Raw genomic sequence first — 24,795 nt, 5'->3', positions numbered from 1 at the left:
AAGAATTTATTCACTTATAAACAACTGTGAAAATACTGTGAAGAAATCTAATTATTAAATGTATCTAATTTATAATTATTATAAATGTTATCTAAATATATAATAACCTTAATATTGAATTGTAAACATAAATTGAAATCCTGTTGACAAATACGTTATAAAACTATTTAAGCAAGAATTGTTCGTATTGGAAAGCAATCTGTTAAAAGGTATTGTAAAGCAAATGCTATGAGATGCGAACTTAAGAACGCAATAAAGAGTTTTGGAGTATGTATTGTTGAAATGAAGGGTAAAAAAAAATCTGATAAGTATAATTAAAAGAATTATTCCCCTTACATTTTATAATAACTCAGTTACAAGTTTTAAATAATACTTAAAAAAAAAAAAAAAAAAAAAAAAAAAAAAACTTATTTTATTCCCTTTCAGAAATGTTCAGAGAAAGTCAAGTACTATTTAATACCTATTTAATTATTAGGAATTAGCGAAATACTTATTTCGTTAATTCGTAATAATTCTCTAATTTAAAATGAACCGAATAGAGCATTAATTATAATTTGACTTATATTTTTCGATTTAAAAGATGCCTCAGAAGCCAAAAAATCATGTCATATTTAAGAAAGTATTTTAGGAAGAAGCTCTATAAATAGAAAAGAAATAATGCATAATTTTAATATTAATAATACAATAAACTTTGATCTTAATTTTTGTACCTTAACCGAATAAAATCGAATTACCTTAATTTTTTTTTCTAATGTAATTAACGAAAACTTGTGAAAATATTTCATTCAAATTAAACCATTCTGAGAAAACTGTCCTGTGAAAAGTATAGCATTTAATTCCGTTCAGAATGAAATGTTGTTTAAAAATATGTTGTTTTCACATACTTAGGACTCTGAAGTGTTGTAGAAAAAGAAAATATATACATTTATATGTATATTTACGACGTAATTACAAAATATTTACATCCGAACGCGTCAAATCCCATAGAACTCAATGGTAAATGACCCAATGTTTTGGTCACCACGTAGGGATCGTCGGTGCTTCAGAGCAGGGTACGGGAGAAACTTGTTTAGGGCGACTCCATCTTACTTCCTACCTCCATGGTCTATCTCTTATAAGGTCCATGTGTGGTAGATAGTAACGTCATCCCGACGTATTGCAGATTGTTATATTGTAAGAAGTGTAGTGCCAAAATGCCAAAAATTGCTTTTGTTATCGCCAACCAGGCGTGGAGATAGATAGTAAAATCGTCAAACTGACGTGGGTAAAATTCCATTGTATTGCCTAACTGCCAAAGTTTTTAAAAATAAGTTCCATGGAGAATACATTGTGACGTCACAATTTTAGTCCCAGCCATTAATGGACGTCACTTTGCTCCGCCTTCGCAACTTTGTTAACGCAACGTATTCTGAGATTTTACTGACGATTTTCAAGTTAAGTACCAAGAATTATTGGTACGGGAATTAAAAAATTGGCCTTTGAGACTGTTCTGAGGTCGCTCGTTAGACTGTATACTAAAGACAACTTTATAACAGCAACAACCAATTTTATTTTGTGGACTGTAACATAACTAAAAACCTAAATCAAAATAATAAATTCCCGACCATACAGGATCAAAACATATATGCTACGCTAGGAGTTCAAATCGTAACTAAGTGACATTGTGCAGAAACAATGAGCTGTACATAACTTTTATTGCCGCGTAGGAGGCAACAGAGACCTTATTTTGGCTAACCTGGCTTTCCTAATCAAAGATTTATTTATAAATTGCTACAAAGGTCAGAGAAAATTTATTTTAATTTTTTGGAGGAAACCTCGCTAATTGCTTCTGCAATGAAGTGCGAGAAATATGGATCACACATGAAGATCGTTAGCAAAGCGGATTCTGAGAACGGCCGTATCTGGTATTGTGGTCAGAAGAAATAACCGCTGTAATGGTAAAAAAAAAAGGTATTAGTCATTCCTCCTTTTTTACCGGCAATAAATCAATTGCTGTCATTTTAGCTCTAGTGTACGAAGCGTTCTTATTTACTTATTTTTAAGTAACATTTTAATTCTTTTAAACGTTAGTATGACGGTTTTTAATTCGATATTCAATTTACGTAATATTTTGAACCAATTAAAAGTTTGCGAAATATTTTTATAGCGGAATTTTTATTCTATTTCTTTGCTATATGCAAGAAATAATTGAACCTTATTTTAGTACTCGCAGTAAATGTGTTCATTTACATTTGCCTGCCATCTTAAAAAACAATGCTTTTAACAAAGAATTAATCCATTATTTTTAACGATATTTATTTTTTTTTTATTTTCGAATACTTTACTATGCGCAAAATACGTAAAAACAGCGTTTTTCAAGATGGCTGACGATTGTAAAAACCGCGCCAAGAATTGCGTTAAAGTAAATCGCCAAACATCCGTACAACCGTCTACCAAAGTAGCACCACTTTTTCATCTAACTGAAATCGAGTTAATGACTAGGCGGCAATTAGTAGCCAATCGCTACTTTAACCGTCTCTGTTGGTAAATTGCCCTAAGGCGTTGGTATTTAAGTTTTCAATTAAGGCGATTTATGCCGCGCCAACTAGGCGAAACATGCCAAATTTTGTGAAATGTACGTGGAGTATCATATGGAATTGCCGTTCGAGCTGTGACAGTATTCGCTAAGCGGAGGATTGGCAGATGATTGGCAGAAGCCTGTCACGTGGGTGGTCACCCACCCAAGTTCAGACTCCGAGCAAAGCATCTAACGCGTGCAATGAGAAATATTGGATATATTAATAATTATCAAGTTTGTAAACAGGTTATCCAGATTGGAATTCCTTGCTGTAAAACACAGATTGGACAGTTGCAGTCACGTGGAGGAACTGTCTACAGCCAATGCATCTTAAAATATTAGATATCACAATTCAGTGAAGTCTTGGTCAGAGAAATTAAAACACTAAAAGTTCTTGCGCAACACTGAGGCACATGAGTTACTGAAACTATACACTATGTACATATAGGAACGGCGGTATTTGAGCGAAGTAGCAAATGGTGAAAAACACTTTACACTAAGATAGTGTTAAGAATCTATGATAATTATTTAGGAAGATCAAATTAGATTCAACATTTCAAACTTAACAATTTTTATTTCATCTTCACCTCCAAACTACACACGTGCACAATCCCGCGCGTTCGACGACTGACTCTCCCCTTGAGAATCTTGGGATAGAATTTTGTGGTCTGTAATCATGTGCTGCCATCTCTCGGCTGTTTTGGGGTTAAATTGGTATGATATTTTTTTAGACTTTTTCAAATAAGATAAACCACAACAAGAGTATCCCCCCAGTGAACAAGCGAAGTGAGAAAACGACAGTATTTACACATACATAGCATAAACAAGAGGGAATTGGAATGCTGGGTTGTCAGTTGCTGAAATCACTTACATACATGAAATTAAATAAAAGTAGAAAACAAAATAAAGTAATACAGGTTAAATCTAATTGACATGAATAAATGAAAATAAAGGTTTTTCAGTTCTGAAATTTGTAGAGAATAATTATGATATGATGAACATTGAAAATCGAATAACTCAAGAGTAATTATGAGCAAGTTAACCAATTTCTGTGATGAGTCTCTTGCTAAATTTCACAATTCGTCCAGATTTTGTGGTTTTGGCATTGTTGACAGAGTTTCCAGTAGTATTTCCTGGGACTTTAGGTTCATGCTCATGAGGAATTTGTTGTATTTCATCATTATATATGAATGCAGGTTTCACTCTGTTTAGGGAAACATTGCTTTGCCTGCCATTTATGGATATTTTTATAACTTTGTCGCTTCGACTTATGACTTTGTGGGGACCTGTATATGGTTGAGTGAGCGGTGGTGTTATTTTGTCCACATGAAGGAAAACATGTGTACACTTTTGCAATTCTGGGTGCACAAAGATTCTTGTTTGGTGATTTTGGTTGGGAAATGGCTTTAACTGCTGCATTTGTGCCTGGAGTTTCTGCACATACTCATAAGATGGAGTTGTATTTTGGGCACTTTGGGAAAATAAATCTGCTGGAAGTCTTTGAAGTTCCATACACAAGATCAGCACATGATGCTTGTATGTCTGTTTTAACAGCAGCTCGAATGCCAAGGAGAACTGTTGGTAATGATTCAGTCCATCTTGGGTTTTCATGGGCTTTTAAAGAATTTTTCAAGACTCTGTGAAAACGTTCTACTAAGCCATTTGCTTGGGGATGAAAGGCTGTAGTACGAATTCTTGTTGTTCCCATAATTTGTGTGAGCTCACTGAACAGAGATGACTCAAACTGGCGACCCTGATCTGTGGTGATGGTAGATGGGCATCCGAAGCGGGATATCCATCCTTCGAACAAGGCTCTGCATGCTGTTGCTGCTGTCATATCAGCGATGGGTATCACTTCAGGCCATCTGGTGAACCTGTCGATGATGGTGAGGCAGTACATTTTGCCCTCTGAAGGAGGCAAGGGTCCGATTAAATCCACATGCAGATGAGAAAACCGTGCGTCTGGTGTAGCAAATGTACCCAGAGGTGTTTTTGTGTGTTTGTGAACTTTGGATCGCTGGCATGCATCACAACTTTTTACCCAGTCTTTAATATTCTTTTTCATATTGGGCCAAACATAGCGAGCAGAAATTAATTTGCAAGATCCTGTTGTTCCTGGATGCGAGAGGTTGTGAAAATGGTCAAACACTATTTTACGAAAAGATGCTGGCACAATAGGTCTTGGAATTCCGGTTGATACATCACAGATGAGTTCTGTTGCTGACACTGGGCTGGGCATGGACTTTATTTCTAGTGAATGATTGCTGTTTTGCAGATTTTGTAAATCATCAGCTTTCTGAGCATGACTAAAGGCTTCAAAATCAAGAAATGAGGAATTTGAGATGTTTATCTCAATTCTGGATAATGCATCTGCAACGCTATTATTAACACCACTGGTATGACGAATGTCAGTGCTAAACTGAGAAATGAAATCAAGTTGACGCCATTGGCGCGGACTGCACTTCTCTGGATTTTGCTTAAAGGCGTAGATAAGAGGCTTTTGATCAGTGAAAATGTTTAAGTTCCGACCTTCGAGCATGTGCCGGAATCTCTTCACCGCAGTGTAAATGGCCAATAGTTCTCGATCATAGGTGGAGAATTTTTGTTGACTGTTGGTGAGCTTAACAGAGAAGAATGCAATCGGTTCCCAGTTGGTTGTGTTGAGTTGCATCAAGGAACCACCAATTGCCAGGTCACTGGCATCAACCCAAACACTAAGTTTGGCTCCTGGAATTGGGTGACGAAGAAGAGTTGCGGTAGCTAGTGCATTTTTGGCATCTGTAAATGCCTGTTCGCTAGCCTCAGACCATTGAAGTGTTTCTTTGGGGTCGTTTCGTTTAGGTTTCCTGCTCTTTTCATTATTTTTGATACTTTCTAAAAATTTATTTAAGGGTGCTAATATGTGTGCTGCTCTAGGAACGAAACGTCTATAGAAATTGAATAGACCTAAGAAGCGTCTTAATTGAGTTATGGTAGTAGGTTTAGGAAAATTCAAAATACAGTCTACTCTATCTTTCAGGGGTTCTGTTCCTTCTTCAGATACTTTGACACTTAAGAAATTTATTGAGGAAACACCAAAAACACACTTAAAAGGTTTAAGCCTAAGGCCATTATTTTGCAATCTTTCAAAAAGTATTCTTAGATGCGAGATATGCTCTTCCTCAGATTTAGATGCTACTAATATATCGTCTACGAATGCATAAACAAATTTTAAATCTCGAGTAACTTCATCGATGAATCTTTGGAATGTGGCTGCAGCGTTACATAGGCCAAATTGCATGCGACAGCTTTCAAATAAGCCAAAGGGGGTGATTATAGCACTTTTGTGGATATCATCAGGATGTATAGGGATTTGATGATAGGCTTTAATTAAATCAATGTGCGAGAAAATTTTGCAGCCATGTAGTTCAGAAGTAAAATCTAAGATATTAGGAATGTTATAATTATCTTTTATTGTTTGTGCATTAAGGGCTCTGTAATCTCCTACAGGACGCCATTCCGTGCTGTCCTTTTTAGGGACCATATGCAAAGGTGATGCGTAGTTACTTTTTGAAGGACGAATGTGGCCTAATTCTATCATATTTTGGAATTCTTCTTTGGCGATTTGTAGGCGGTCTGGGGCAAGACGTCGTGCTTTAGCAGTGACGGGAGGTCCTGTGGTTTGGATGTGATGCAATACTGTGTGCTTAATTTCTTGGTCAGCACGGGATGGTTTTGGGATTTCTGGAAATTCTAATAATAATTTATGGTATATACTGTCGCCAGATACTGTCTTTATTGAATGTATTGCACTAACTCGTAAACTGCATTTAGAGCCAAGATTAGTGTTACCGTCGATTAATCTTTTTGTGTGGAGGTTAGGCATCAAGTTGAAATTATACAAAAAATCTGCACCAATAATAGGGGTTGAAACACTGCCGACAAGAAAGGTCCATCTGAATATGCGTCTTAAATTTAAGTCTAAGGAGAGATTTTGGCTAGTGTAGACGGAAATTGGTGTAGTGTTTGCTAGGGTCATTTGGATGCGATTTCGCCTTTGCAATGCTGTTGCTGGAATTATAGATACGTCAGAACCCGTGTCTATGAGGAAGTTGACATTTGTGCGCGCATCTCTAACAAAAAGGCGACGAGAATTGGAGGGCAAGGCTGTAGTCGCCGCTATGTCTCGCCTGGGCCGTTTTTTGAAAATTTACAGGGCGGGGTACACTTTATAGCTCTCTCGCCAAATTTAAGGCGGTACCAACAGGTATCAAATTTTTTTTTTATTTTGAGAGGGGCTGCGTTCTCTTTGGCCGCGATATTTATTCTGACTACGAGTGCGGCGACGATCACGCGAGATATTATCGATTCTTACGTGCAATTTTTTTATCTCTGCGAGTAAACGTTCTTCAATGAAATCTGAGGTATTAGCAGAACAAATATTTGTGGCACTTACCGCTACAGGAGATGGTGATACATCGATGACACGATCCGCAACTTCCGCAGCTTTATCCAAGGTTAAAGGCGTGATCGCTGCGAGTATCGACTCTACGAAACTCGGGAGATGCTGTAAAAACAGTTCGAGCATTAGTTCATCGGAAACGCTGTATGACTCAGCGCGTCGTCGCATTATGCGTAAGAGTTCACTTGGCCGGTGATCTCCCAACTGTTCGCAGCCGAGGAGTTTTTTTATTTCTTGATGCGTCGATTCTCCGCACCGCTTGATTAGCTCCGTTTTAATGTGATTGTAAGGATCCGTGGAGTTGGGGGCTTTGATCACATTTCTCACAATTGATGCGGCTTCGGCGGGCAGGTGCGAAACAATGTAATTATACTTCGTGCGAGACTCCGATATCGCTTTCGGTGTTCCCAATTCAAATGTTGCTTCGCACATAGTGAACCATAGTGCAGGATCGGCGAAGTTGTACACAGGTATCTTTACTGCTCCAATTATTGCTGTTCCTTCAGTCATTTTAAGTCACGTGGCTAAGTCCCAAGTAATACGTAAAAAAAAAGAGAAATTTTTTTCCCCGTGCAAATATTAGTTTAAAACAATAACGCTTGGTTGCTGCAAGGCCTGGTCACCATTGTTAAGAATCTATGATAATTATTTAGGAAGATCAAATTAGATTCAACATTTCAAACTTAACAATTTTTATTTCATCTTCACCTCCAAACTACACACCTGCACAATCGCGCGCGTTCGACGACTGACTCTGCCCTTGAGAATCTTGGGATAGAATTTTGTGGTCTGTAATCATGTGCTGCCATCTCTCGGCTGTTCTGGGGTTAAATTGGTATGATATTTTTTTAGACTTTTTCAAATAAGATAAACCACAACAATAGCAATAAATAATCAGAGCTTTGAAGATCCAGGTACGCGGGTCATGTCCATAAGTCCACAATATTACAAGTCTCTGATATAACAGTAAGAAGATGAAACTGATAAATAAGAAAATAATACATATAAGATCAGTGCTTTGAAGATCCAGGAACACGGATCATGTCCATAAGTCTAAAGTTTCAAAGACACTGGTAAAATGACACAATGAAGATTAAGGAAAGATAATAGTACTATGTACAATATATACACATTTCACCATTTGCTGTTATGGAAGATGCCTCTTGGGTCTTTTGCTGCATTTTCTATTGTAGGATCATAATTTATCAGATCACGGATATGTTCGTATTGTGAAAGTTCTATTTTAGCATAGAAATTATGGCTCGTGGTGAGAATTTGATCAACTATGGGTCTTATTTTTAGTTCTTTATGTAACTGCAGGTTACGTACAAACCATAGGGAGTCAACAATATGCCTGAGTATTTTGTTCTGAAAGACCTGTAGTTTGTGTCTATAAGTCTTGTACACATTGGCACAGATAGGCACTGCATAAAGTAGAGTGGGTCTTATTAAGCTTGTATAGATCTTCTTCTTGAGACTGATATTTAATTTAGCACTTTTTATTATTAAAGGGTAAAGAGACATTTTAGCTACGGTGGCTTTGCGCAAGGCATACTCCGTGTGTTCTTTGAATAACAGCTGTGAGTCGAAGACCACTCCTAGATACAATTGCAAGGGGTTGATCATTAATTTTTATATTTACATTCACAGGATTGAACTTCAGGTGACGTCTGAGAAAAAGAGAATTTGGCTCTTTGAGGGGTTTACTTTTAATTTCCATGAATTATAATAGTGTGCTATGATATTTACTACGCTTTCAAGTTTATCTACCTCGCGCTGAGGTTTTAGCGACTTAGTTAAAATTGCTGTGTCGTCCGCATATTTCACTACTTCTGCATTCAAAGGAATCGGCATATCATTCGTGTAGATATTGAACAGAAGCGGTCCCAGAACCCTTCCTGGAGCCACTCCGCTTTTAAATCTTTTTCTTGAAGAGAGAGAATCATTAATTTTTACCTCAGAGGTCCTATTTTTAAGATAGCTTTTCATGAACTTAGTAAAACTGTTGGGCAGATGAGCAAGGGCCAGCTTGTAGAGCAGATCCTCCTGCCGCACCTTGTCAAATGCTTTTTCTAGATCTAGAAAACAGCTGGCGATTGTGTTCTTTTTTGCGAAGGAGTCTGCAGTGAATTCTGTAACGTTCAGTAGTTGGTGCATGGTACTATGACCGGCTCTAAAACCTAACTGCTCTTTACTTATAATATTCTTATCCTCTAGATGTTGAGTTAATCTTTTTTGGATCACACGCTCAAATACCTTTCCCAAACTGGGGAGAAGGCTGATCGGACGATAAGTAAGTGTTTGGCTTCCCCGGTAAAAGTTAAGTCCGTTGGGTTTTTCCCCGGCTTGACAAACGTAATTATCTGTGCGTGTATCTGCGCGTGTTATGTTGCGGGAAGTAGTTGAGCCTCATACAAGCATTGACTATGTTTGTAATAAGGACTATGTAGGTTCTTGGGAGAGCTTTGAGAACCGTATTGGTGATGCTATCGTAGCCAGGAGCTTTCCTGGCCTTTAAGTTACTAATTATATTACTTATTTCTGCTGGAGAAGTTGGGTTGAAGTCAATATCACAATTTCTGTCAGCTAGGTGGTTAATGAAATTATCGACTTCTTCATCTGTCTCATCATTATTAGAGGTATGATTGGTGAAAGTCTTTTCTAAGTGCAGCGCAAGGGCTTCAGCCATGTCATGTTCAGAATAAGCAATTCCACTACTGGTGTAGAGAGAGCCAATATTTCTGTTATTACTATTCCTTAAGGAATTTCCAATACGCCAGCTTGTATTCGGGGAGAAATCCATGGAGTATAAGAAATTGTCCCAACAATTTGATCTGTACTTTAGGAGGAGGGTCTTGATGTTCCTAATTTTTCTGTTCAGATTTCTTTTAACAGTGGGATCGCCTGTTCTTCGTCTGATTTTTGCTGTGCGGTTTTTGTCTTTTATTTTCTCAATGATGTGGTCGGGGAGCTTGACTTTCTTATATTCTTTGAATTTGGTGGAATCATCAAGGGCTTTCTTAATTTTACTATTGATCTTGTAAGGATCTTAAGTTTTACTAACGTTTATTTTTATTTAAAATCTTTACTATCACTTCTTATTTTCTACTTCCGGCCAGAATTAAAAGTTTTAACTTATTTATGCAAATTTGTCTGGCGAACGTCAAGTACTTAAGTTGTGGCTTTTTGCCAAGCAAGAGGGAGGAAGGAGTTAGTCGAAGCAGACCGCTTGCCTTAGCAGTTTTACTCGGTTGCTGGTTGCCTTCCAGGCCAGAGGTTTAATCCTCTTGATAATTTTAAACGTATTGTAGTGTTAACAGTTCTCTGTACTACATATGGCTTCCTGTTAATATACGGCCAATCTTCCACGTAGGCCCTTGTTTATTATTCCAAATTTAAGTTAAAGTTTAGTTAATATTTTTATATTCTTACGTTCAGACCACAAGTAGTTGGTCTCTGTATTCCGAAGTACGGAAATTATTGTGAAGAGTGAAAAATAAAGGGTTTCGTATACCCTTCCTGTGTATCTTGTCTACTTCCCACATTTATTGGACACAGCTTTAGTAAGCTCCCAGTTCCGAGTCAGGTTCTTCAATGTTCCCCAAGCAAGTAAGGAGAAACACTGAACCTGATAGTGGCGCCCAACGAAGAAGAATAACCATGGCCGAGTTTCAAGAAGAACCTGTGCTGCCTGCAGAAGCGGCTCAGAATCCAGAAATGCCAGCTGCCGCCCTGGAAGGATTTGGTTACATCGTCCAGACCATGCGCGCAGCGATGAAACCAGAAGCAACGTTTAATGGAAACTCACCGGTAACCTGTTTTTTGGAAAAATTGGAGGACCACTTCATGATGTATCCCGTGCACGAGTTCCAGAAAGTGACCTTAGCTACCAGCGCTTTGAGGGGCCAAGCGCTTAACTGGTTAAAATGTATAGGCAGAAGTCTCTTGGGTGAAGCAGGAAGTCCCACCTATACTTACGAAAATTTCAAGACTGCCTTAGTAAAAGCCTTCCCTGTCGTAAGGGATCGTGCGAAATTAGAAACGGAACTTTTCAGCATATATCAGCAAAGAATCGAAAATCTCTCAAGCTTTATTTTAAGAAAAATTCACGTCTTCAAACTCTTGTATGGAAACCGTCCGGATCCTGAGATAATTCAAGTGATTTTGCCGAGGTTACTTCCCCAAGTACAAGACTTTATTGAATTAAGGAATCCGACTACACTGGAAAAGTTATTTGAGCTAGCAATCCAGTTTGAAAGTAGAAGAACGGCGGACATTGAAAGAAGACGCCAGTATGAACAACGAAACCAATTTGGTGCGCCAAGACGACAGCAAAGTCAAGAACATGGCTACGGAAGCAAAGCGAATCAGTGGGCAAGGAAACCCGAGTATCCAAAAACAACCGGCGAACGTCGACAGTTCAATAGTAATCCAGGAAAAAAGTCTGAAGACCAGTGTAAAAAGAAGGAAAGCATGGAAATGAAAAAAGATTTAAACTAAAACGGATTTCTGCTGACGGGAGGTTGCGGAAATCCGAAGGCCAAGAAAACCCCTCTTCCTTCAAGTTAAATACAGTAATGGTGAAAAATTTGACTCTTCCGAAGATTGAAGTGTTGGTGAATAATATCACAGCCACCGCACTCCTAGATACAGGCGCGCAGTGTTCCTGTGTGGCAGAAGATTTTTTTAGGAAGTATTTTCGGAAATACCGCATATATAATTCGGATAATACGACAGTGTTAGCTGCGCAAGGAGAAAGATGCAAGTGCATAGGTAAATTACCGCTATACGCCCGTATCAAGGACGAACAAGTAAAGATTATGTTTTTCATAGTAAAGAATCTGCAAGCACATATTATCTTAGGAATAGATTTTCTTTCAGAGGCAGAAGCAACGCTGGATTTTAATGAAGCGTCCTTAAGCTGACGATGAAACCAGTTCGAGAAGAAAAGGCGGAACCGCCGATGTTAAACTTTGATCACCTGCCTAATGAAGAGCAACAAAGAATCCGACAAGTGGTAAGTGAATTGGCTTCGTTATTTAGTGATATTCCAGGATTTACTCAAGTTACTAACCATAGTATTGACACCGGAGATTCAATACCAGTTCGCCACAAAGCATACCGGTACGATAAGAATAAAGAAAAAATTATAGAATGGCACATTAGCGATATGCTACGTAAAACGATCATAACGCCCATCTTAAGTAGTTATGCTAGCCCGGTGGTTTTATGTAAGAAAAATAATGACTATCCATTAACACATCCAAAAAGGTGGCGTTTCGCGATTGACTATCGTAAATTAAACTCCATAACTAAATATCCGGTATATCCGTTACCTATTATTGAAGAAATTCTAAGGAACATAACGTCGACCAAATGTATGACGACTTTAGACTTAACGACTGGTTATTTTCAAATAGGGGTTAGACCGGAGGACGTGCCTAAGACTGCTTTTATAACCAAGTCTGGCACTTATGCATTCCTGCGTATGCCGTTTGGCCTTTCAGGGGCACCGGCAACATTTCAGCGATGTATGGACATTGTGTTAAGGCCTGTTCTTGGAAAGTCCACATTTATCTATTTAGACGATATCATTATTACTAGTGATAATCTGAACCAACATATACAGTATTTAAGACAGGTGTTTTCTTTATTAAATGAGGCCGGTCTAAAAGTTAATATCGAAAAGTGCAAATTTGCAGCCCCTGAATTAAAATATTTAGGTTACAAAATATCTCAGAAGGGAATCGAGACAGACGAATCAAAAATAATCGCTGTGCAAAAGTATCCGCCGCCAAACACGGCGAGGAAGCTCTCTTCTTTTCTAGGACTTTGTTCATATTATAGGTCCTTTATAAAAGATTTTGCAGCTATTGCTGAACCATTGTTAAAATTAAAAAGGAAAAAGGCAAGATTCTCGCGGACCGCCAATAGTGCTTTCGAAAAATTAAAACCAGCATTAACACAAGCCCCTGTGTTGAAATTTCCTGAAAAGGATGAGAATTTAGAAATTTCAGCGGATGCTTCGGATTATGCGGTAGGAGCGGTGCTTTCGCAAAATCAGCAGCCCGTGGCATTTTTTAGTCGAACTTTAAATCAAACACAAAGAAATTATTCCGCGACTGAGAGAGAGGCACTTGCGGTTCTGTTAGCAGTGCAAAAGTTCCGAGTCTATTTTGGAAGAGAGCCAATAACAGTGTATTCTGATCATGCGGCGGTAACTAGATTGTACTCAGGGAAAAACTTATCCCCAAGGTTAATAAGATGGGCACTCAAGCTACAAGAATATAATCTGGTAATCAAGCATACCCCCGGAAAGGAAATTATCGTAGCAGATGCCCTATCCAGAATAAAAATAGACGAAGAAGGTAATACTGTAAAGGTGGCAATGATCATAGCATGTACAATAAATTCCCGAGAAACTGTAATAACCGAACTGGGTAAGGATCCTGAGTTTGGAAACATTTATGAGTATTTAAAGGATCCTGAAAATTTTAGCCACCAAGATATTGTGGCGATAAGAAATTGGGCGGCCCATTACGAACTAATAGATGGTATATTATTTTATACAAAAACTACAAATTCCAACAACGAATTTCGACCTGTTATCCCAGCTAGTCTTAGATTAAATATCCTGCAGGAGTTACAGGACAGCCCTTTAGCTTCTCATGCTGGTATTCGAAAAACTATCCAACGCGTACGCGAGGCAGTCTATTTTCCTGAACTGCAAAAGTTAACAAGGGCGTATGTCCAGTCCTGCCCAACATGTCAAGCAGTTAATTATATTAATTTCCGCCCGGCCGGGTTTCTAAATAGTATTAAATCCAAATTTCCAAATGAAATAATTGGCATCGATTTATTGGGCCCTTTCCCAAAAAGTCAGTTAAATAAAAGTAGCTATCTCCTTGTTATGGTTGATCATTTTAGTAAGTGGACCGAAATTGTTCCCTTAAAACGAGCCTCCGCGAAATTAGTTACTGATTCTATTTAAAATAAATATATTTTAAAATACGGGGCGCCTCTAAAAGTTATATCGGATAATGGTCCTCAATTTGTAAGTAATATATTTGAAGACATGTGCCAAAAACTGGGCATACGTCATTTAAAAATGGTCCCGTATCGGCCGCAATCAAATATAGCGGAACGGGTCAATAGAAATATAGTGAAAATTATCCGTAGTTATGTTAAAAATTTTCATAAAAGCTGAGATAACTATGTCAATGAATTTGCTTTCGCCCTTAGGACAGCAAAACATGATACGACGGGCAAAACTCCTGCTGAGTTATTTTTAGGCAGAAAGATTATAACGCCGTTAGATAAATTATTTTATGTTCAACAAAGAGCCCCAGAATTTAAAATGGGTGATATAGAAAAATTAATTAAAGAAGCAAAAAAGAACACTGAAGTAGCACAAAGAAAACAGAAGCTCTATTATGACATGAAACGACGGGGAGTAACTTATAAAGTAGGAGATGAAGTATTAAAAATTAAGCATTCCTTTTCTTCAGCACCAGAAGATAAAACCGCCAAATTTTTTCCACGATTTGAAGGACCATATGTCATAGAAAAAATAACTCACGCTGTAGTGGTGCTTTTAACCAGGAATGGTGAAACATGCTCCGCAAACATTGACCAAATAAAACCCTACTATGATCGTAATAAAATGTAAATATTTACAGATCTTTTGCAGGATCCGGCACGGCAGGCACAAGCTCCAGAGGTGGAACAACGTCAAGCACAAGGACAAGCCATTAGGAGGCAGGAGCAATTGAAAAGAAAGTTTACCCGTATGAAAATTGAAGGTAACAAGAAAAAGAAGCAGTTCCACCGACCACAAAAGGGAGCGCACGACCACCCCCAGAATGAAGAAGGGAGAAGTACGACGAATGCAAAGAGAGAGAAATAACGGCAACTATAACCCGGCTCCCAAACGGAAGATCTACTCATCGGACAGGACTCTCGCAGCAAATGTCGCCGAACTGCGGAAGGGCCACCAGCGGCGGAGGAAAAGATACAAGGAAAATTTGAACGGCCAGCAACGAGGTCCAAGCAGGAACGAGAGAGAAGTGTCCCGGTTCCACCAAGACCAGTGGCCATCAAACGGCCAGGACCACAGGCAGAGGCGAAAAAGAAGGTATTCAAGGGTGACCGAACTGGAGGAAAATGAAAGCTTCTAGAGGAAGGAACTGAAGGGCGAGCCCGCACAAGAAGGAGGATAAATCAAACTAGAATCTTTGCTACCTTCCAGGACTGGGCTGAGAAAAGAATGTCCGAATATCACAAAGATAAGTAAAATTTTATGTTACTTTGGAAACTTAAGTTAATCTTTCATTCTTACTGCAAGTGGCAGATTTCAAGAAGTTTTACCTCATGTGAGGTCTACCTTTATCGCCAAAAGGGCGAGAAATGAGTTGTTACCGATTTTGGTATTATGTTTTTCAATTACTCGCGCGTAAAACTAAAGTTGATGTATAATAGCGTTGTGTAAAGACTTAAATATTGTAAAAAGTTATTGTATAAATATTATTTAAAACATTCTGGCAAGAAAGAAGTTTTAGTCTGAAAGACTTTTTGAAATGTATTATTTCAATGTAGAAAGAATTGGCACTTGCTTTGAAAAGAATAGAAGTTAACAATGTACTACTAATGTATGTTTTCAAATGTATAAAATTAACGGCATGTTAATATGTTCTTATATACAATGTGAACTGTTATTTTAAATGTTAAGAAATACCGTGATATGGTAAAAGTGAAAGTAATGTTAAAATTTTTTTTTTATTCGTGTGACTGTAAAAAGACTAAATTATGGTGAATATGTGTTAAAGTTGAATGATGTAGTTAGGCTCTCTGACGCTACACTTCAGAGTTAGCCACTTTCAGAATAGTACCTCAGGATTTAGAGTTGAAATTAGGGTGTGTTACGAGGTCTTCGTATGTTGAATTTTAACACGTTAGTGTTTTGATTGTAGGAGGAAGTGTTGAACACGTAGACATAAACACATTCGTGTTTGGTGTTTTCTTTTACAACACATGTCAGAGAGCACGGGGAGAGATAATTAAATTTAAGTCATGAATGAAATAAGAATGTTAAGAGAAATATAAATATTCATGTTACTTGCCATTTAATTCTGTAACATTTCATTAAACTAGTTTTCCTTGCAGATCTCTGGAAGGAACCAGATTTGAACTAAAAGCCTCTGTTTAGATGCAGTATAGATGAAAAGATTGTCCATGGAGCTGATAATGTAAAAACAAATTTTCTTTTAAATTTCTAGTTTCTAGTGAGAAATGTTTGTAAAAGATTGGCCTCGCGTTAGATTCTAGAGCTAAACGTTTTCAACAAGGTCGTTTTAGACCTCAGTTTCAAACTAATTAACTCTGGCGGGAAGTATGTAAGGATCTTAAGTTTTACTAACGTTTATTTTTATTTTAAATCTTTACTGTCACTTCTTATTTTCTACTTCCGGCCAGAATTAAAAGCTTTAACTTATTTATGCAAATTTGTCTGGCGAACGCCAAGTACTTAAGTTGTGGCTTTTTGCCAAGCAAGAGGGAGGAAGGAGTTAGTCGAAGCAGGCCGCTTGCCTTAGCAGTTTTACTCGGTTGCTGGTTGCCTTCCAGGCCAGAGGTTTAATCCTCTTGATAATTTTAAACGTATTGTAGTGTTAACAGTTCTCTGTACTACATATGGCTTCCTGTTAATATACGGCCAATCTTCCACGTAGGCCCTTGTTTATTATTCCAAATTTAAGTTAAAGTTTAGTTAATATTTTTATATTCTTACGTTCAGACCACAAGTAGTTGGTCTCTGTATTCCGAAGTACGGAAATTATTGTAAAGAGTGAAAAATAAAGGGTTTCGTATACCCTTCCTGAATATCTTGTCTACTTCCCACATTTATTGGACACAGCTTTAGTAAGCTCCCTGTTCCGAGTCAGGTTCTTCAATGTTCCCCAAGCAAGTAAGGAGAAACACTGAACCTGATAATCTTAGTGATATTGTACTCATTGTCTAGAATATCGGCAAGAGCCGGGTGTGCAGGTAAGTTTGATGGTCAGAGGTTAGTTGATTAATCACCTGTAGGAAAGGGATTTGCTGGATACTTTTTGTAATAACTATGGCGAGAATATCCGAGCTGCCTGTATGATGATACCTGGTGGGTTCCGTTGGTCCAAAAATTCGTAGGTCATTCGTAAGAGCATAGGTATAAAGTATGTTACCATTTGCGTTTTTTCTTTGAGAATTCCAGCTATGATGTTTAGAGTTCAGGTCCCTTGCTATAATAACAGGGTGAATGATATTGTTAAAATTTTTCAAATCATTGTTGGTGAGATTGTTTCTGGTTGGATTATAAGCCGAGATGATGACAATCGGCTCATTTGTGCGCGAATGCACAACGATCGCAGTGGTTTCAATGCTGCTGCTATTGGGAAAATTAAACTTGTTGGCGTGCAGATGCCTTTTAATTAATTTCATAGTACCGCCTCCCCTGTTATGGTCTCTGTCCGTCCTGAATGCGTTGTAACCATTGATCTTGAACTTATCATGAGGTCTGAGCCAAGTTTCATTCACTAGAAACATGTCAATATTATGGTGATTAAGGAAGTTTGCAACTTCAACATTCTTGTGGCGAATGCCGTTGGCGTTAAAAAATGCGAGGTTTAAACTGGTGGGGGCAGTGAGGTGAGTTCTTAAATTACTGTTAATGTGGTTAAAATTCATAATTGATGCTTCATAAAAGTTCAAAGGCTTCCCAGCCGACTTGGATTTTTTCCAATATTGTGTGACGTCGTGGATGCTTCAGTGGTAACGGAATTAACACTGTTAGTGGTGATGCATCACTTTTTATTCACACAACATATCACAGATACAACATTTAATTAATACAGAAAACTATAGTAGATATCTGAGTTGGTGACACGATCAGAGACGTTAACAAAGATAGCACTCATCATCACTGGACGAATAAAGTCTCCACACCTCAGCTCGCTGGCGGAGCTTCCCAAACTCTCTCCGACAGGCGTCTGACCAGAAGTCTCTTCTCTTTATGCATGCGTATTACTCAGTTAAGTCGTTGCCATTCACAGTTCTTTAAAATAGGTGTTAAAATGAATTATAGTCCTCGTAGTGTGAGGAGTCTCTCTATTCGAGAGCATCATAAGTCTTTCTAGTAGAGAGTTCAGGAGCGTTCTTTACAATTGATTTAGATTTTAAGAACCGCTCGAAGAGATTTTTTCCTTGCAGGAATAATTTCTTAAGCCAATTTATGAAGTCGGAGGCGGAGCCTAAGTTCTCACTTTCGACAGCTGCGTCCTGATTGGTGGATGGAGCATTCCGCTCATATGGAAGTTCAACCACGGTACGAACTAATGTGGGGGCCTCTGCAGAGGCAACATTTGCATCTGCGGAGTGTTTTGTGCATGTTTTCTCTCTTTTGTTTACGTAGTAGTAATATTGTTTTGCCCGCATTTTAAAAACCTGGGCTTGGGCTTACAGTGGCCATACCTCTGACAGCGGTAACACTGTTTGTGTTCTCGACTGGGTCTGAAGGGAGTAATTTTAACAGCCAAATCTAGAATATGCGATATCTTGTATATTTTCTTGCCTTCTAGGCTGCGTTTGACTTCAACCATGAAAGAGGGGAGTTTGACGATGTCTATTTTATTCGCAACTTGTCTTACTGTTTTAACTGGGATGTTATTTTCGGTAAGTTCTCCATAATGTCCTCGGGTTTAGTGTGAGCAGATAATTTTTTGATTACAACTCTTATCGGTTTATCCTGAGGGAGAGGGAAGGTGTGTAAGGAATTTCTTTTTCGTCTAAATATCTCGTGACTTCACGATACTCAGTGTCCGATTTGACTTTAATGTGGATATCACCACGTTTCTGTACACATTCCATGGATATGGTAAATTGTTTAATATTGTAATATCTTGTTATTTAATAAATAACTATATTTATTGTTGAAGTGGCAACGCCATATTTGTGTTATGTAACCGTTGCTCAGCAACGTGAAAAATTGTTTTAAAATTAGAATTCTGAAGTTTTTACCAGCTAGTAGTAATATGAAAGTTTTGCCACTGAAGAATTTCTTCAAATTATCTATCTCCGTGAACTAGAAATAAAATTTATGTTCTAATAAGAAGATTGCCTATTTTGTCAATTACTGCTAAATACATTACAATCTTAATAAATTGGAGGTTCCAACGAGATACTGGAAATTAGGAGTGCAATTATCAATTTCGATGGTGCTGGTCTCCTAATCCTAGAAATTTGTTGAATTTTTAAGGCAAGTTTGCTAATACCAATTGCCGAGTTTGTTTATTTCAAGGATAAATGGATGTAAGAAGTCTGCCGTTTTAAAGCCAGATTTGAAGCGGATCATTCAAAGGTTATCTTCTGTGCTTCTACAACTTGCGTCCGAGCAAAAATTTGTCAAAAACAGTGTACTGCTGATCTCCGAAGATAAGATTAACTTATCTTATCTTCTGAAGATAAGATTAACTTATCTTGGTTTTCATAAAAAAGTATTTATTGAATTTTAGTATTTCACTTCAGAATTATATTTAAATAGTAAAAGTTTCTGCGTAAAATAACTAATACTAAAAATATTAGGAGTAATTTATAATTGAGATTTGTGGTAGAAAAGTATTTAAAATTATTATTTAGCCTTTACTGTTATTTATATTGAATATTTTTGTTGATAATTGATATATGTACGCCATCCCGCCATTAAAAAAAGCTTCTAGTTTTTGAATTTGTTTCCAAGCAGGCGCATGGAAAATAAGTAAGTAACGTCAAACTGACGTAGTGTGGTTTGATTATACTGCAGAATCGGCAAACGTCTTTTCTTAGTTCTCGCCATCCAGGCGTGTGGTAGCATGGACCTTATAAGAAATAGACTAACCCAAACAAGTTTTCTCCCTCGTCTGAGGCGTTGCCGGCTGTCACCTTGATCACATCCGGAGGAGTAGGGACGACTTGCAGAAATTTAACGTTGGTTGCCTATTACAGCGTGTTTAATTGTCAAGAAAAAGCTCGTTGTAGCGCCTCATTTCACAAATTAGAATTTCTACATATTTTTATTTTTGAAATTGAGATTAATTTTTAAAAATTTAGCATATTTATCAAGCATAGTTAACATTCCAAATAATTATAAAGCTATTGCATGCTTTCAGGACTGGATATTTTTTTATCTTTTCCTATGCTGTAAGGAAATTTGTAACTACTTCTTTTAGAAAATAATATTTTAAATCTGAACTAATAGAAAATTTCAAACAAGCAATTTTCTCTTGCAATTTTTATGCTTTTTATTGGTGTAAATAAGTAAAAAATACTAAACTATTTAAAAACGAATTTTTGAAAGTTTTGTTTAAAATTCTAAATTGGGCTGCTATTTTAAAATTATAGATAAGTATTATAGCACAATTTCTATAACGCAACGTTTCCGGAATTTTATTTCAATAATATTTTATAATACACCATAGTGATAAACACGTTTGGGTGCTACTTTGGTAGACGGTTGCACGGATTTTTGGTGATTTACGTTAGCGCAATTGTTGGCGCGATTTTTACAAACGTCAGCCATCTTGAAAAACGCTGTTTTTACGCATAGTAAAGTATTCAAAACTTAAAAAAAATAAATATCGTTAAAAGTAATGGATTAATTTTTTGTTGAAAATGTCGCTTTTTAAGATGGCAGCAAGGGTAAATAAATACATTTACTATGAGTATAAAATAGTAAAGTAAGGTTACTATTACTTTCATATAGCAAAGAGAATAAAAACACCGCTATAAAAACATTGTGCCAACGTTTAATTAGATTAAAATATTACTGAAATTGAATATCGAATTAAAAACCATCATACCAACATTTAAAAGAATTAGAATATTATTAAATTCAAATACTTTAAAATACGTTATATAGAATATAATTAACATTAAAACATATGGACAATAATTATCTCAGCAATTTTTTAAAATAGTGTATTAATTTTTTCAACAAAAAATTGAAGTATACAATTATAAAATAAAGGAAAAATATGTACTTACATTTTTTTACTCATTTAACCTATTGCTTATTGATAAGTACCACAAAAAAATCGGAATCATAACTTAAATAACATCTTTGAAGACATCTTTCAAGGAATTCGAAGATATGAATTAAATTTTAAAACGGCGCGGAAATGCACAAATTTTCAGTAACCAATCAGGGAGCTGATTATAGCTCGTTAATGCACAAATATTCTATAACCAATCAGAGAGCTTATTACATCACGCCTAGAATTAAAATTATTTAAAAATTCATACATAATAAAATCATTTTTTAAAAAAATGCAAAATTAAATTGTATTTTAATATTTAACAGCTATAAATAATGTTTAAAACATTAGATTAAATTTATACATATAAAAAACAATTACTTTTAAAGTAAGGTGACGTCATTGATTACATCATCAACAACATAAAATTTCATAAAATATGATAAACAATAAAATTTTTATTTCAAATAAAAATGCAAAATTAAATTGATTTTTAATATTTAGAAGCCATAAATAATATTTAAAACACAGAATTTATGCACAATAAAACACATTATTTTTTAAATAAAATGACAACAAAGTATCGGTTACCATAAATAACTTATCCATCAAAGAGTTTACCATAAGTTGTATTACTCGCCAAAAGAAAAATTGCCAACAAATCGCCAAAATCCGTGCAACCGTCTACCAAAGTAGCACCCACTTTTGACTCCTTAAAAATGTTTAAACATTTAATTCTAATATTAAAATTGTATTTAACCATAAAAATTAATATTGCTTGTATTTTATAGTGATTATTTTTTAAATTTATTTTTAGTTTTGCATAAGATTTTTTGTATTTACTGTTAATTTAATTTATTAGCCTAAATCGGCTGTTTGTTTCGAAGCGGCATTTTGCGCTGTTTTACTAGAAATGTCCGTGTCTCCTTGCAAATTGTTGTTACCAAATATTATCGTCCTGTATTATACGTAAAGAAATTAAATAATGAAGAATCTGCATGAATACATGTATGTTTTTCGCACTGTGACAAAAACGACAGTATCTAGAGCCATCAAATTTTGAATAATGTAATCCTCCATCCGAACATGGGCATCTGGATGGCCGAATTTCGAATTTGTTTTAATCTATTTCATATTTTGTAAAACTTTAACGAATTTTTGATTAACAAACTCAACGAGTTCAGAGCGACTACTGTACGGAAAATAACAGTTTTATCTCCAGTGCGGAAATTCAAAAGTTATGCTGTTTTCAAATGTATGTGGTTTACGGGCGAAGAACATGATATTCAATAAATATAGGTAACACACAGTACTTTAAAAAAAGGTTCCTTTCGGGCGTAATATAAAAATCTGAGTGCTTCTAGATTTTATTTTATCTTTTTTTCCCCCTTCATTACGCTCAGAAAATTTTATGCTCCGAATTTTAAGAATTATTAAAATAACTTTAATGTTAATAATTAATGATCATATAATCAAATAAATATGATCGTTTTGTAATGTTATTGTAGTTTTGAAAATCACTGCCTGAAAATCTTCATTAAATTAAAAAAAAATTATCAGATCATGTTTAATTTTACCTTATTTCTTTCAAAGCATCGCGTACTATCAACCTTATTTAATTTTACTTTATTTTTACGCAAAATTAAGTTTATAAATTTTGTGCTTAGAGTTTTTACCGTTTTACCAAAGTAAAAATGTTTGTACAAGAATTACGCGTAAAAAAAAATGCGCGAAATGCAGTAAAAAGTGCTTTAATGAGATATATTAATTCCTATTTGGAAAAAACTGTGGCTTTCATAATCTCATCACTATACAACGTATCACATTTAATAATTAAAAAAAGTTATGTGATACAAACGCCATAGGTTTCAGTGTTAAAGTAAACCAGATCGTCCCTACTCTTTCTTGCCGACATGTCGGTGACGCGCTCCCCGCCCACTGGGTTAGTCTATCTCTTATAAGGTCCATGTGTGGTAGATAGTAACGTCATCCCGACGTATTGCAGATTGTATATTGTAAGAAGTGTACTGTCAAAATGCCAAAAATTGCTTTTGTTATCGCCAACCAGGCGTGGAGATAGATAGTAAAATCGTCAAACTGACGTGGGTAAAATTCCATTGTATTGCCTAACTGCCAAAATAGTTTATGTAGTTATAGCTAACGAGGCTTGTGAATAGTGAGTTAAAACGTCAACCCGACGTAATATTATATTATTTTGTGCCAACCTGGCAAAGTTATTTAAATAATTCTCTCGAATTGGTTAATGTAAATTTCGTATTTGAGAAATTAAGTCTCGCCAGAAATTATACATTTTTAATACAAGTTCGATCTTTCAGATTCAATTTTAAAAGAAAGCCTATTAAAGGTAACTTGTTCAACATGTTATTCTTAGCTCGGAGTAAAAAACAGGATTTAAAAGTACTGGCAGAAGAGTTAGGTTTAACCGTGAAACCTGAATTTAAGATTGCTCATGTTAACTTCCTTTTGTAGTTAAATTAATCACTTATAAAATGATTGTAAAAGACAAACAAACATTTATTTAAAGATAAATCTTAATAACTTACACGTAACTTATTCGTAAACGTACATAACATAACAAACGTACTTACTGCATCGTACCATTAAACATTTCAAGCGTATATCATCTCAGTGTATATCTTTTAAAAATTATAAATAGAACGACATCCAGAAATTAGCTGTTGCCATTTTCTCAATAGATATTTTGTCTAATAACATTTAAATAATTTACAATCGTTCTTAGACTCAGTTGCATAAATTGATTACTGAAAGTACCGGTTATGATGAGGAGTTTACTCGAGAACTACTGGCTGCAATTAGAGGAGAAAGAGAAAGAAAGGAAGAATGCGAAAGAGAAAGGAGAGACGAACGTGAAAGGGAAGAAAGGGAAAAGGAACGCGAAAGAGAAGAAAGGGGAAAGAACGCGATAGAGAAGAGCGAATTAGAGCTTTTGAACTACAGAAACTTCAGTTGGAAGCAATGGCTGCAACAGCACAGCCGGTAGAAACTACGCAGTTACCTGAGCAGCCTTTAAAAATCAGAATTCATTATGTCATGCCACGTTTCAACCCAAAAGAAGATGAAATAAGTTTATTTCTGGTGTTATTTGAGCGTCAAGCTAAAATTATGAATATACCTGCTGAAAATCAAGCGACTCAACTTATTTCATTGCTGCCTCCTGATATTGTCCAGCTTATTGCTAGAGAACCAGAAGAGGACGCGAAAAAGTATGAATATGTAAAAACTTTACTGTTACAAGTTACTGAGTGCGGAAACACCAAAAATCTACTGAAAGTACTTGGTATGATTTCTACTATGAATTAAAGAATTATTTAGAAGGATGGCTTAACGGATTAAACATTAAAACTTTTGAACAGCTAAAAGATCTTATGCTGTTTGATCAAATTAAAAAACGTACTTCTCCTGATTTCAAAGAACATTTTATGGATCAATGGACAACCATCATTTCACCTACTGAAATGGTTAAGAAAATTGAAGATTTTGAAGATGTGAGAAAAACAATGAAACCGAAATTTTCTGCCAATCAGACTGAGAAAATTAACAAAGGATCATTTAAACCTCGTTATGATAATTTTGTGAAAAAAATAGAGCATCTGCCTCATTTTAAGCATTCTGATAAATGGGATGATTCAAAATACCAGAAAGATCACCGACAAAGAAGTCAATTTCAAAACAAGAACCAAGAAAATTTATATGACAAAATATATCGACCATGT

The sequence above is a fragment of the Stegodyphus dumicola genome, chromosome 8 (assembly GCF_044657685.1).
Source record: "Stegodyphus dumicola isolate Sdum_Otavi_A_Nest chromosome 8, ASM4465768v1".
Taxonomy (NCBI): Eukaryota; Metazoa; Arthropoda; class Arachnida; order Araneae; family Eresidae; genus Stegodyphus; species Stegodyphus dumicola.
The sequence above is the reverse complement of the archived record's forward strand: the minus strand, read 5'-3'. Positions refer to the sequence as shown.